This window comes from Procambarus clarkii, chromosome 7 (assembly GCF_040958095.1).
Source record: "Procambarus clarkii isolate CNS0578487 chromosome 7, FALCON_Pclarkii_2.0, whole genome shotgun sequence".
Classification (NCBI taxonomy): Eukaryota; Metazoa; Arthropoda; class Malacostraca; order Decapoda; family Cambaridae; genus Procambarus; species Procambarus clarkii.
Window position 1 is genome coordinate 52,107,488 of NC_091156.1, and position 11,559 is coordinate 52,119,046.

Below are 11,559 nucleotides of genomic sequence, written 5' to 3' on the forward strand. Positions count from 1 at the left end.
CAAGATTCCATTCAATACTGTCTTTATTTACTGCAGCCTTAGCAAGGGCGTCAACTTTGTCATGTTCCTGCATGCCAATGTGAGAAGGAATCCACAACATTTTTATATTTACCCTCTTGCTAAGTATTCTTACATATCTACGTCTAGCTTCCAAGACAAGCACGTTATTACTTGATTGCAAACTGTTTATTGCTCGTAGTGAGGATAGGGAGTCAGAAATAATTAAGCTGTCTACTTCAGTGTTGTCAATAATTTCGAGTGCTACCAGTATCGCTACCAACTCGGCCTGCATTGTGGACGCCCAGTTACTAATTCGGATATTTCTTTGAATTGTGCTGCCATCGGGATGATAACTGAAATGATATTTATCCTAGACTGATAATAGCCACCATTACATGAATATTACACAAATCGGATACTATGGTACTCCCGTTATTGTAGAGGTTGCTGTGGCAAGTCACTATGATTGAAAAGTTCATCGTGTGTGAAGCATGTTGTAAATCTCTTGTGAGTACTATCTCATGTGTGGTGATGTTCACATTTTTTCTGAGACAATGACACCGCCTCCTTCCCTGAGGAGGCGTTCCAACAATGTTCGGTTCCAATACTCTGCCAGTTTTCTAAATGTTTTTAACAATAGAAAGGGAGCCTGTGGTGTATGGTATAATTATCTAAGAACCTGTAATAGTGAATACAATTTTATTAAGTTTAAACACTAGAAGGAGTCTTAAAGAATAATTGTGGAAGCTTACGTACGTGTTGTTGTGATGACGTTACAAAAAACTTCCATTATCTTTAACTTTGGGAATTGGTAACTACGTTATGTTAACATGTGTGTTGGATTTCAGACAATTAAATGTTCCCCACGTCCCCCACATATTATTCCTCATCAATGCTCATCATGCGGTAACTCGCTAGTTTTTTCTCATATTTCAACTTCTATTCCATAGTGTATTTTTCTCCTCGTCCCTGGTGTTCCTCACCACCTGTATCTTATTACTCCTATCTATCTCACTCTCAGAGCCTCTCATCTTTCTCTCTTCTCACCACCCCTCTCCCTGCACCTGTCTCCCTCTTCCTCCTGTATGTTTTATTTCTTTCAGATTATCTCTCTTTGTCTCTTGTTTCTAGTCTTTTTCTGTCAGTTCAAACAACAGAAATTGTCTCGCTATCACATATGAACCATTGTGATGGACCCCACGGCCATCCTTTTGGCGGTAGTGGATCCCATACCCATCCTGTGGGCTTTAGTGGATCTTATACTCTGAAGATAAAGTGGACTCTATCTTTATCTTTATATAGGAGGAGGAGTACCTGTCTGTCTCTCTCTATATCCCATCTATAATCTAACTGTCCATCAATTCATCTGTTCCATCCATCCATCTATCTATTCATTTATCCATTCATTTATTTATTCATCTATCCATCCATCTATCTATTCATCTATCCATCCATCTGTCTATCTATTCATCCATCTGTCCATCTAGCCATCTGTCTATCTATCTATTTATCCATCTGTTCATCAATTGTTACAGTGTCCAGGTATTTTCCTACTCTCCCGGCTGTGAGAGTCATACTCCCTGCTTTGTAAATGCACAAAATAAGTCCTAGTTTCGTTTTATAACTCTTTAGAGGAGGCAAGATGCCTCAACTAGAAGAAATGTTTATGTTTTAAGTTTAACCAGGGAAGAGGCTTGAAAGTTGCTAATGGTGGCGCACCTCGAGAGGAAGTAGGGTTTTCTCGCTCGAGGAGACCCCCAGAGCATTGTGGGTACAGAGCCAGGTGGTGGTGTATCGGTCGATGGCGAGGGCTTGGCCAGGTAGGCCAATCATGAAGCGCCAGACTGTGATGTGGTGTGATGTCAGGCGTTCTACAGTAATGGCAGGAAATCTACCATCACTCGTTACCAGGGTTGAAGCCGAGCAGAAGTGCTGTTCAGAAGTCCCCAGATCTGGAGAGAATTAGGCCTCCGGTGTATGAAATCTCGAGCAGCTCTCGAGTGTCAATGAAGAGGAGCGTCGACTTCTGAGGAAGTACTGTGAGGAGCTGGTCTGTGAGAGATGATCGTCTGAGGTTCAAGGATGGGGAGCTGCAATATTGTAGCAAAAGGCGTAGCTGGGCAGGTTAAGATACAACCCGCAGGCCGTTTCCTACAGCAGAGCTTTGCAGAAGAGACTGGTAGCTGAGTCCTGGTCCGATGTGGGTCCAGTGTGCTGCATATTATTTGAGTGATGATGAAAAAGGGAGAGACCAGTTATAGAAAAGATAGCCTCGTTATTTTTAATTTGTGGGAATAATGGAGTGTTGCCATATTATTATTGTCTAATGTGAAGAGTGTTGCCATTTGTTAGTGTGAGCGAGACTTTTACGGCCAGTTTCTTTGTAGCCTGATTTGAGTAAACGTAATAAATTTTAACATGGTGACAGTGTCTGAAAACGGAGGAAGAATTGAAACAGGAATTTCCTTAAGTACTTTCTTAATACGTCTTCAGAAGGAATTCTTCTGAAGATGTATTAATATACGAAAGTACTTAAGGAAATTCCTGTTTCAATTTTTCCTCCGTGGTCTGACACTGTCACATTTATCATCACGTGTTAAGTTTCGTGATTTACACACATTTTACCATAGTATTTATTTACTTCTCTTCATTTATCTGTATGTTGTTCTTGAGGTTTTCTGAGCACCATTTACCATTGAACAAGAGCCAGACTGGAAGAGTATAAATACCACTGCACATGAAGAAGTTATATATTTACGGGCTCACTACATGGACATTTTGTTCTGAGTAGCTAAATTTAAAAAACTAAGAAGTTATATGGCCGCAGATGAGGGCAGGTCAGGTTGCCGACCTTGGAGATATATCCTAATGTGGTGGGAACCTGGCCTGGTTATGCCTAAATGTTCGTGTCTGAAGGCACACAAGCAGAAGGACTAGGGTGTGGTCAGCTTACCTTACTCACCACGGGGGTCCAACACTGGGTTCAGTGGGAACTCCACTCCTTGGATAACTAAGGTGCTCCCTCTAGGTGGACTGAGGCACCAAGGGAGGTGAAGTATGAACCAAAGAGAGTGGAGCTCTAGAGAGCGAGTGCAGCGGCATTAAAGGACATCCATACCTCCAGTTCTCCAGTGGAACATCAACTCCTCATAAAGCAAAGTATGTGCCTCACTATCCATTTATTTATATGTTCATGTATCTACCCATCCATACATCTATCCATCCACAATCTGTGTCTATCCATCTTCAATCTGTGTTTACATCCTCAATCTATCTGTCTATCCATCCACATCCAATCGTTCAATCTATCCATCCACATCCAATCTTTCAATCCATCCATCTATCCAGCCACCTCTCAATCCATCTCTCCAATCATCTATCAGTCCATCTATCAAAACTATCTATCATAAATATCCATCCATCTGTCTTCCAATCCATCTGTCTTTCAATCCATCTGTCTTTCAATCCATCCTTCTATATATTTATTCATCCATCCATCTATCTATCAAACTATATATCATCTATATCCATCCCTCTTTCTTTCTGTCCATCCTTCTTTTTATGTATCCCTCTTTCAATTGTCAATTAATTATGCACTTTTCCCCACATTCAGACACACTGTCAGGAAGCAACCCGTAGCAGCTGTCTAACTCCCAGGTACCTATTTACTGCTAGGTGAACAGGTGCATCAAGGTTAATAACTTTGCAATTTTTGTCCCCACCTCAGCCGGGGATCGAACCCGGATGTTTAATTAGGACTATGAATCCCGAGCGCTGTCCATGCAGCCATCAGGCCCCGTATACATGTATGCATGTATGTATGAATGTACATATGTATGTATGTATGTATGTATGTATGTATGTATGTATGTATGTATGTATGTATGTATGCATGTATGTATGTATGTATGTATGTATGTATGTATGTATGTATGTATGTATGTATGTATGTATGTATGTATGTATGTATGTATGTATGTATGTATGTATGTATGTATGTATGTATGTATGTATGTATGTATGTATGTATGTATGTATGTATGTATGTATGTATGTATGTACTCACCTAGTTGTGTTTGCGGGGGTTGAGCCCTGGCTCTTTGGTCCCGCCTCTCAACCGTCAATCAACAGGTGTACAGATTCCTGAGCCTATCGAGCTCTATCATATCTACATTTGAAACTGTGTATGGAGTCAGCCTCCACCACATCAACCCCTAATGCATTCCGTTTGTCAACCACTCTGACACTAAAAAAGTTCTTTCTAATATCTCTGTGGCTCATTTGGGCACTCAGTTTCCACCTGTGTCCCCTTGTGCGTGTTCCCCTTGTGTTAAATAGACTGTCTTTATCTACCCTATCAATTCCCTTCAGAATCTTGAATGTGGTGATCATGTCCCCCTAACTCTTCTGTCTTCCAGCGAAGTGAGGTTTAATTCCTGTAGTCTCTCCTCGTAGCTCATACCTCTCAGCTCGGGTACTAGTCTGGTGGCAAACCTTTGAACCTTTTCCAGTTTAGTCTTATCCTTAACTAGATATGGACTCCATGCTGGGGTTGCATACTCCAGGATTGGCCTAACATATGTGGTATACAAAGTTCTGAATGATTCTTTACACAAGTTTCTGAATGCCGTTCGAATGTTGGCCAACCTGGCATATGCCGCTGATGTTATCCGCTTGATATGTGCTGCAGGAGACAGGTCTGGCGTGATATCAACCCCCAAGTCTTTTTCCTTCTCTGACTCCTGAAGAATTTCTTCTCCCAGATGATACCTTGTATCTGGCCTCCAGCTTCCTACACCTATCTTCATTACATTACATTTGTTTGGGTTAAACTCTAACAACCATTTGTTCGACCATTCCTTCAGCTTGTCTAGGTCTTCTTGAAGCCTCAAACAGTCCTCTTCTGTTTTAATCCTTCTGATAATTTTAGCATCGTCCGCAAACATTGAGAGAAATGAATCGATACCCTCCGGGAGATCATTTACATATATCAGAAACATGATAGGACCAAGTACAGAGCCCTGTGGGACTCCACTGGTGACTTCACGCCAATCGGAGGTCTCACCCCTCACCGTAACTCTCTGCTTTCTATTGCTTAGATACTCCCTTATCCACTGGAGCACCTTACCAGCTACACCTGCCTGTCTCTCCAGTTATGTACCAGCCTCTTATGCGGTACTGTGTCAAAGGCTTTCTGACAATCCAAGAAAATGCAGTCCGCCCAGCACTCTCTTTCTTGCTTAATCTTTGTCACCTGATCGTAGAATTCTATCAAGCCTGTAAGGCAAGATTTACCCTCCCTGAACCCATGTTGGCGATTTGTCACGAAGTCCCTTCTCTCCAGATGTGTTACCAGGTTTTTTCTCACGATCTTCTTCATCACCTTGCATGGTATACAAGTCAAGGACACTGGCCTGTAGTTCAGTGGCTCTTGCCTGTCGCCCTTTTTGTATATTGGGACCACATTCGCCGTCTTTCATATTTCTGGTAGGTCTCCCATCTCCAGTGACTTTCTATACACTATGGGAGAGTGGCAAGCAAAGTGCCTCTACACACTCTTTCAGTACCCATGGCGAGATCCCATCTGGACCAACAACCTTTCTAACATCCAGATCCAGCAGGTGTCTCTTGACCTCCTCTCTCGTAATTTCAAACTCTTCCAAGGCCGTCTGGTTTACCTCCCTTTCTCCTAGCACAGTGACCTCACCTTGTTCTGTTGTGAAGACCTCTTGGAACCTCTTGTTGAGTTCTTCACACACCTCTCTGTCATTCTCTGTATACCTGTCCTCGCCTGTTCAAAGTTTCAATACCTGTTCTTTCACTGTTGTTTTCCTTCTGATGTGACTGTGGAGTAGCTTTGGTTCGGTCTTGGCTTTGTTTGCAATATCATTTTCAAAACTTTTCTCTGCTTCTCTTCTCACCCTGACATACTCATTCCTGGTTCTCTGGTATCTCTCTCTGCTTTCTGGTGTTCTGTTATTCCGAAAGTTCCTCCACACCCTTTTGTTCAGTTTCTTCGCTTCCATACATGCCCTATTATACCATGGATTCTTCTGTTGCTTCTCGGATTTTTCCCTTTGGACCGGGATGAACCTGTTTACTGCCTCCTGACACTTATGGGTAACATAGTCCATCATAACCTGTACAGACTTATCTCTGAGGTCTGTGTCCCAAGGTATTTCACTTAGGAAACTTCTCATCTGTTCATAATTCCCCTTTCGGTATGCCAGCCTTTTGATTCCTAGTTCTTTTATGAGGGAGATAAGTCCTAGCTCTACCAGGTACTCAAAGTTCAATACACTGTGGTCACTCATTCCCAAGGGCGCTTCCATCTTAACTTCCCTGATATCCCACTCATTTAGGGTAAATATCAAATCAAGCATTGCTGGTTCATCTTCTCCTCTCATTCTTGTTGGTTCCTTGATGTGCTGGCTTAGAAAGTTTCTTGTTGCCACGTCAGGCAGCTTAGCTCTCCATGTTTCTGGTCCTCCATGCGGGTCTCTGTTCTTCCAATCTATCTTCCCATGGTTGAAGACTCCCATAATTAGTAGTCCAGATCCATTCCTGCTAGCAACAGAAGATGCTCTTTCTATTATGTTAATGGTGGCCATGTTGTTTCTATCATATTCCTGTCTAGGTCTTCTGTCATTTGGTGGTGGATTATATATGACTACGACTATAATTTTTTTCCCTCCATTTGTTACAGTACCTGCTATGTAGTCACTGAAACCTTCACAGCCCTGAATATCCATCTCCTCAAAATCCCAGCCTTTTCTTACCAGCAGAGCTACACCACCCCCACCTCGTCCTTCCCTCTCTTTCCTTATAACATAATAGTCCTGTGGGAACACTGCATTTGTTATCGTTTTCGTGATCTTTGTTTCTGTGAGGGCTATTATGTCTGGGTGTTCCTCTAGTACCAGTTCTCCAAGCTCATTTGCTTTATTTGTAATTCCATCTATGTTAGTGTACATCGCTTTGAGGCTCACTTTCTTCTGTCCCTTCTCAAATCGCCTCCTTGGTGAGTGTTCTGCTGGTGGGAGAAGCTGTTCCATGGGTGTGAGGACCTGTGAGGTGGATAACAGGGTCTCAGAGGATACTGGGATGAGGGGCGGGGGATCCAGTGAAGGGGGAGGGACAGGGAGGGTATGGGGTGAAAGGGGAGGGAGGACGGGAAGGAAAGGGGGGAAGGAGGACTCGGGAGGGTATGGGGTGAAAGGGGAGGGAGGACGGGAAGGAAATGGGGGGAGGGAGGACTCGGGAGGAGGGGAGGGGTAGAAAGGTGGGGGGAGGGAGATTTGGCTGAACATTTGAGTGGGGGCAGGGAGGGTTTGGGGTAGGGGGATTTTCTATGCAGAGGAGGGAGGCGGGGTTGTCCTCCCTTCTGGTGTTACTGGGTAGCAGGCTGTGGGTTCCCCCCTCGCCTCTGGGGGTGTTGTGTTGGGAGCTGTGACTTCCTGGTTTACCCCTCTCTCCCTGCTCCTCTTCCTTGCTTCTGCCGCCAGGGCTCTCTCCTCCCCTGTCATGTCTCTCTGGAGGAATACATTTTTGAATTTTCCCACGTTTGTCAGGGAGCTCTTCCTTGATAGGATCTTCTCCTTTGTGCTCTCGTTTGCAAACACTATCTTTATCATTCGATCTCGGTCTTTGTTGTACCAGCCTAGCCTGAAAACCTTCTCAATGCTATGCTCAGTCTCTTCCATGTCTAGTGCCTTTAGTACTCCATTCACTGCTGCTTTGTCCTTGTCATTCCACTCTGCCTTCCTGCTCTTTAATACCCACAGCAACCACTGATCTGTTCCTTTCCAGCAGTTGGCTAGTGGAGCGTGCTGCCTCCTGTGAGGTGGCTGCTTTCATGGCCACCTCCATCACTGCAGTCATTACTTCAGAGTTATTTTTTTTTAGTATTTCTGCAAATGTTGTTTTTATTGTGGCATTCTCATCCAAAAAACTATTACCACCTTCTCCCTGGATGGTTTTCTGATTCTCAGCCTCGATATCATTCTCTTTGAGGGCTCTAATCTCCTCCTTTGCTGCTGTCAGCTTTCTTTTCAGGTTGCTTATTTAATTCTTCGTTTCCTGCATCATTTCTTGCATCTCACTCTTGATGTCCTCCAGAAACTGGGCGAACATTTCCTTCATTTCGTCACCTTGGCTCTTCCCTGTTCCCCTGGTACCTCTGGCTGCCATGCTTGACCCTGTTCCTATAGTTGTGCCGTGATAGGATTTGTCAGGAGGGCAGAGCGGGATGGGGAAGGGAGAGAGAGAGAGAGACGAAGAGAGAGAGAAAAAGAGAGAGAGAAAGGGAGTGATAAAGGGAGAGATAAATGGGTGGGTGGGGGGATCCGACCCTTCCACTGAAGTGAGAAGAAGTAGAAGGGGAGGTTGGCAGGAGATGGAGAGAGAGGCGGGAGGGAGAGAGAGGAGAGAGAGGAGAGGGAGAGAGATTGAGAGGGAGAGAGCGGGTGAGGGAGAGAGGGGGGGAGGTGTGTGTGTGTGTGGGCAGAGAGGGAGGGGGAAGGAAAGAGAGGGAGGGAGAGGGAGAGAGAGGGAGAGGGAGAGAGAGGGAGAGAGAGAGAGAGAGAGAGAGAGAGAGAGAGAGAGAGAGAGAGAGAGAGAGAGAGAGAGAGAGAGAGAGCAGGAGAGAGATAGTGGGAGAGAGAGAGAGTGGGAGAGATAGAGAGTGAGTGATATATCCTAGAGAGAGAGAGAGAGAGAGAGAGAGAGAGAGAGAGAGAGAGAGAGAGAGAGAGAGAGAGAGAGAGAGAGAGAGAGAGAGAGAGAGAGAGAGAGAGAGAGAGAGAGCAGGAGAGAGATAGTGGGAGAGAGAGAGAGTGGGAGAGATAGAGAGTGGGAGAGAGAGTGAGTGGGAGAGAGGGAGTGGGAGAGGGAGAGAGGGGGAGAGAGTGGGGAGGGGAAGAGTGTGTGTATGGGCGATGCGGGGGACTGGGGGTGGGGGGGGGGGGCGGAGATGGCGACCAGGTCAGGTCAGGTCAGATGGGGGGGTCAAGAGGGGGGTGGGATAGTAAGGTCCTGATCCCAGGTGTTAATGCCTTTTCCCCTGACTGAACGATTGTGTGTGTGTGTGTGTGTGCTTACCTAATTGCTTACCTAATTGTGCTTGCGGGGGTTGAGCTCTGGCTCTTTGGTCCCGCCTCTCAACCGTCAATCAACTGGTGTACAGATTCCTGAGCCTATTGGGCTCTATCATATCTACATTTGAAACTGTGAATGGAGTCAGCCTCCACCACATCACTTCCTAATGCATTCCATTTGCTAACTACTCTGACACTGAAAAAGTTCTTTCTAACGTCTCTGTGGCTCATTTGGGTACTCAGCTTCCACCTGTGTCCCCTTGTTCGCGTCCCACCAGTGTTGAAAAGTTCGTCCTTGTTTACCCGGTCGATTCCCCTGAGGATTTTGTAGGTTGTGATCATGTCCCCCCTTACTCTTCTGTCTTCCAGTGTCGTGAGGTGCATTTCCCGCAGCCTTTCCTCATAACTCATGCCTCTTAGTTCTGGGACTAGTCTAGTAGCATACCTTTGGACTTTTTCCAGCTTCGTCTTGTGCTTGACAAGGTACGGGCTCCATGCTGGGGCCGCATACTCCAGGATTGGTCTTACATATGTGGTGTACAAGATTCTGAATGATTCCTTACACAGGTTCCTGAACGCCGTTCTGATGTTAGCCAGCCTCGCATATGCCGCAGACGTTATTCTCTTTATGTGGGCTTCAGGAGACAGGTTTGGTGTGATATCAACTCCTAGATCTTTCTCTCTGTCTGTTTCATTAAGTACTTCATCTCCTATTCTGTATCCTGTGCCTGGCCTCCTGTTTCCACTGCCTAGTTTCATTACTTTGCATTTACTCGGGTTGAACTTCAACAGCCATTTGTTGGACCATTCACTCAGTCTATCCAGGTCATCTTGTAGCCTCCTACTATCATCCTCTGTTTCAATCCTCCTCATAATTTTTGCATCGTCGGCAAACATTGAGAGGAACGAATCTATACCCTCTGGGAGATCATTTACATATACCAGAAACAGTATAGGTCCAAGGACTGACCCCTGCGGGACTCCACTTGTGACGTCTCGCCAATCTGAGACCTCACCCCTCACACAGACTCGTTGTCTCCTGTTGCTTAGGTATTCCTCTATCCACCGGAGTACCTTCCCTCTCACTCCAGCCTGCATCTCCAACTTTCGCACTAGCCTCTTGTGTGGCACTGTATCAAAGGCTTTCTGACAATCCAAAAATATGCAGTCTGCCCACCCTTCTCTTTCTTGCCTTATTTTTGTTGCCTGGTCGTAGAATTCAAGTAACCCTGTGAGGCAGGACCTGCCATCCCTGAACCCATGTTGATGCTGTGTTACAAAGTTCCTTCGCTCCAGATGCTCCACTAGTTTTTTTCGCACAATCTTCTCCATCAGCTTGCATGGTATGCAGGTTAGGGACACTGGCCTGTAGTTCAGTGCCTCCTGTCTATCCCCTTTCTTGTATATCGGGACTACGTTAGCTGCTTTCCAAGTATCTGGCAGTTCCCCTGTTGCCAGTGATTTGTTATACACTATGGAGAGTGGTAGGCTCAGTTCTCTTGCTCCTTCCTTTAGAACCCAAGGGGAGATTCCATCTGGGCCTATAGCCTTCGTCACGTCCAACTCTAGTAAACACTTCCTTACTTCCCCACTGGTAATCTCAAACTCTTCCAGTGGTTCCTGGTTAGCTATTCCCTCACTTACCTCTGGAATTTCTCCTTGTTCTAAGGTGAAGACCTCCTGGAATTTCTTATTCAATTCCTCACACACTTCCTTGTCATTTGTAGTGAATCCTTCCGCCCCTATCCTTAATCTCATAACCTGTTCCTTTACTGTTGTTTTTCTCCTAATGTGGCTATGCAACAATTTAGGCTGAGTCTTTGCCTTGCTTGCGATGTCATTTTCGTATTGTCTTTCTGCCTCTCTTCTCATCCTGACATATTCATTCCTGGCATTTTGGTTGTGTGTGTGTGTGTGTGTGTGTGTGTGTGTGTGTGTGTGTGTGTGTGTGTGTGTGTGTGTGTGTGTGTGTGTGTGTGTGTGTGTGTCTGTTTTAGCGTGTGCACACTTGTGTGCGTGTATACGTACGTGGGCGGGCGTGCTTGTATGTGTCAAGATATCCCTTATGCGTTACCTCTGCCTAAATGAGCGACCCTGAGATTTTCAAATATATATGATATCCTGAACAAGAATTTGATAATATTTTACCTCAATCTGTACACCTGATTAATTGACCAGAGAGGGGGGTACATACCAGACTCCTCCCGCTCACACAGCCAGATGAGTAAGGACGATGTATGATGACAATGGTTATCCGTCGTTGTCTCCCACTAGGTGATTCACTAGGTGCTGGTAGATTGATGAGGTCGGTTCTTCTCTGTCTACACAAAGCTCTGGAGTCAGTCACTGTATCGTTGTGTGACAGTTCACTAATTCACTGTACCACTGATCACAGTCACCAGTCAACAGCACAATCAGGTAGTTCCACGGCGGGGCATCCCACCCGGTCAGGTCGCACACTTAC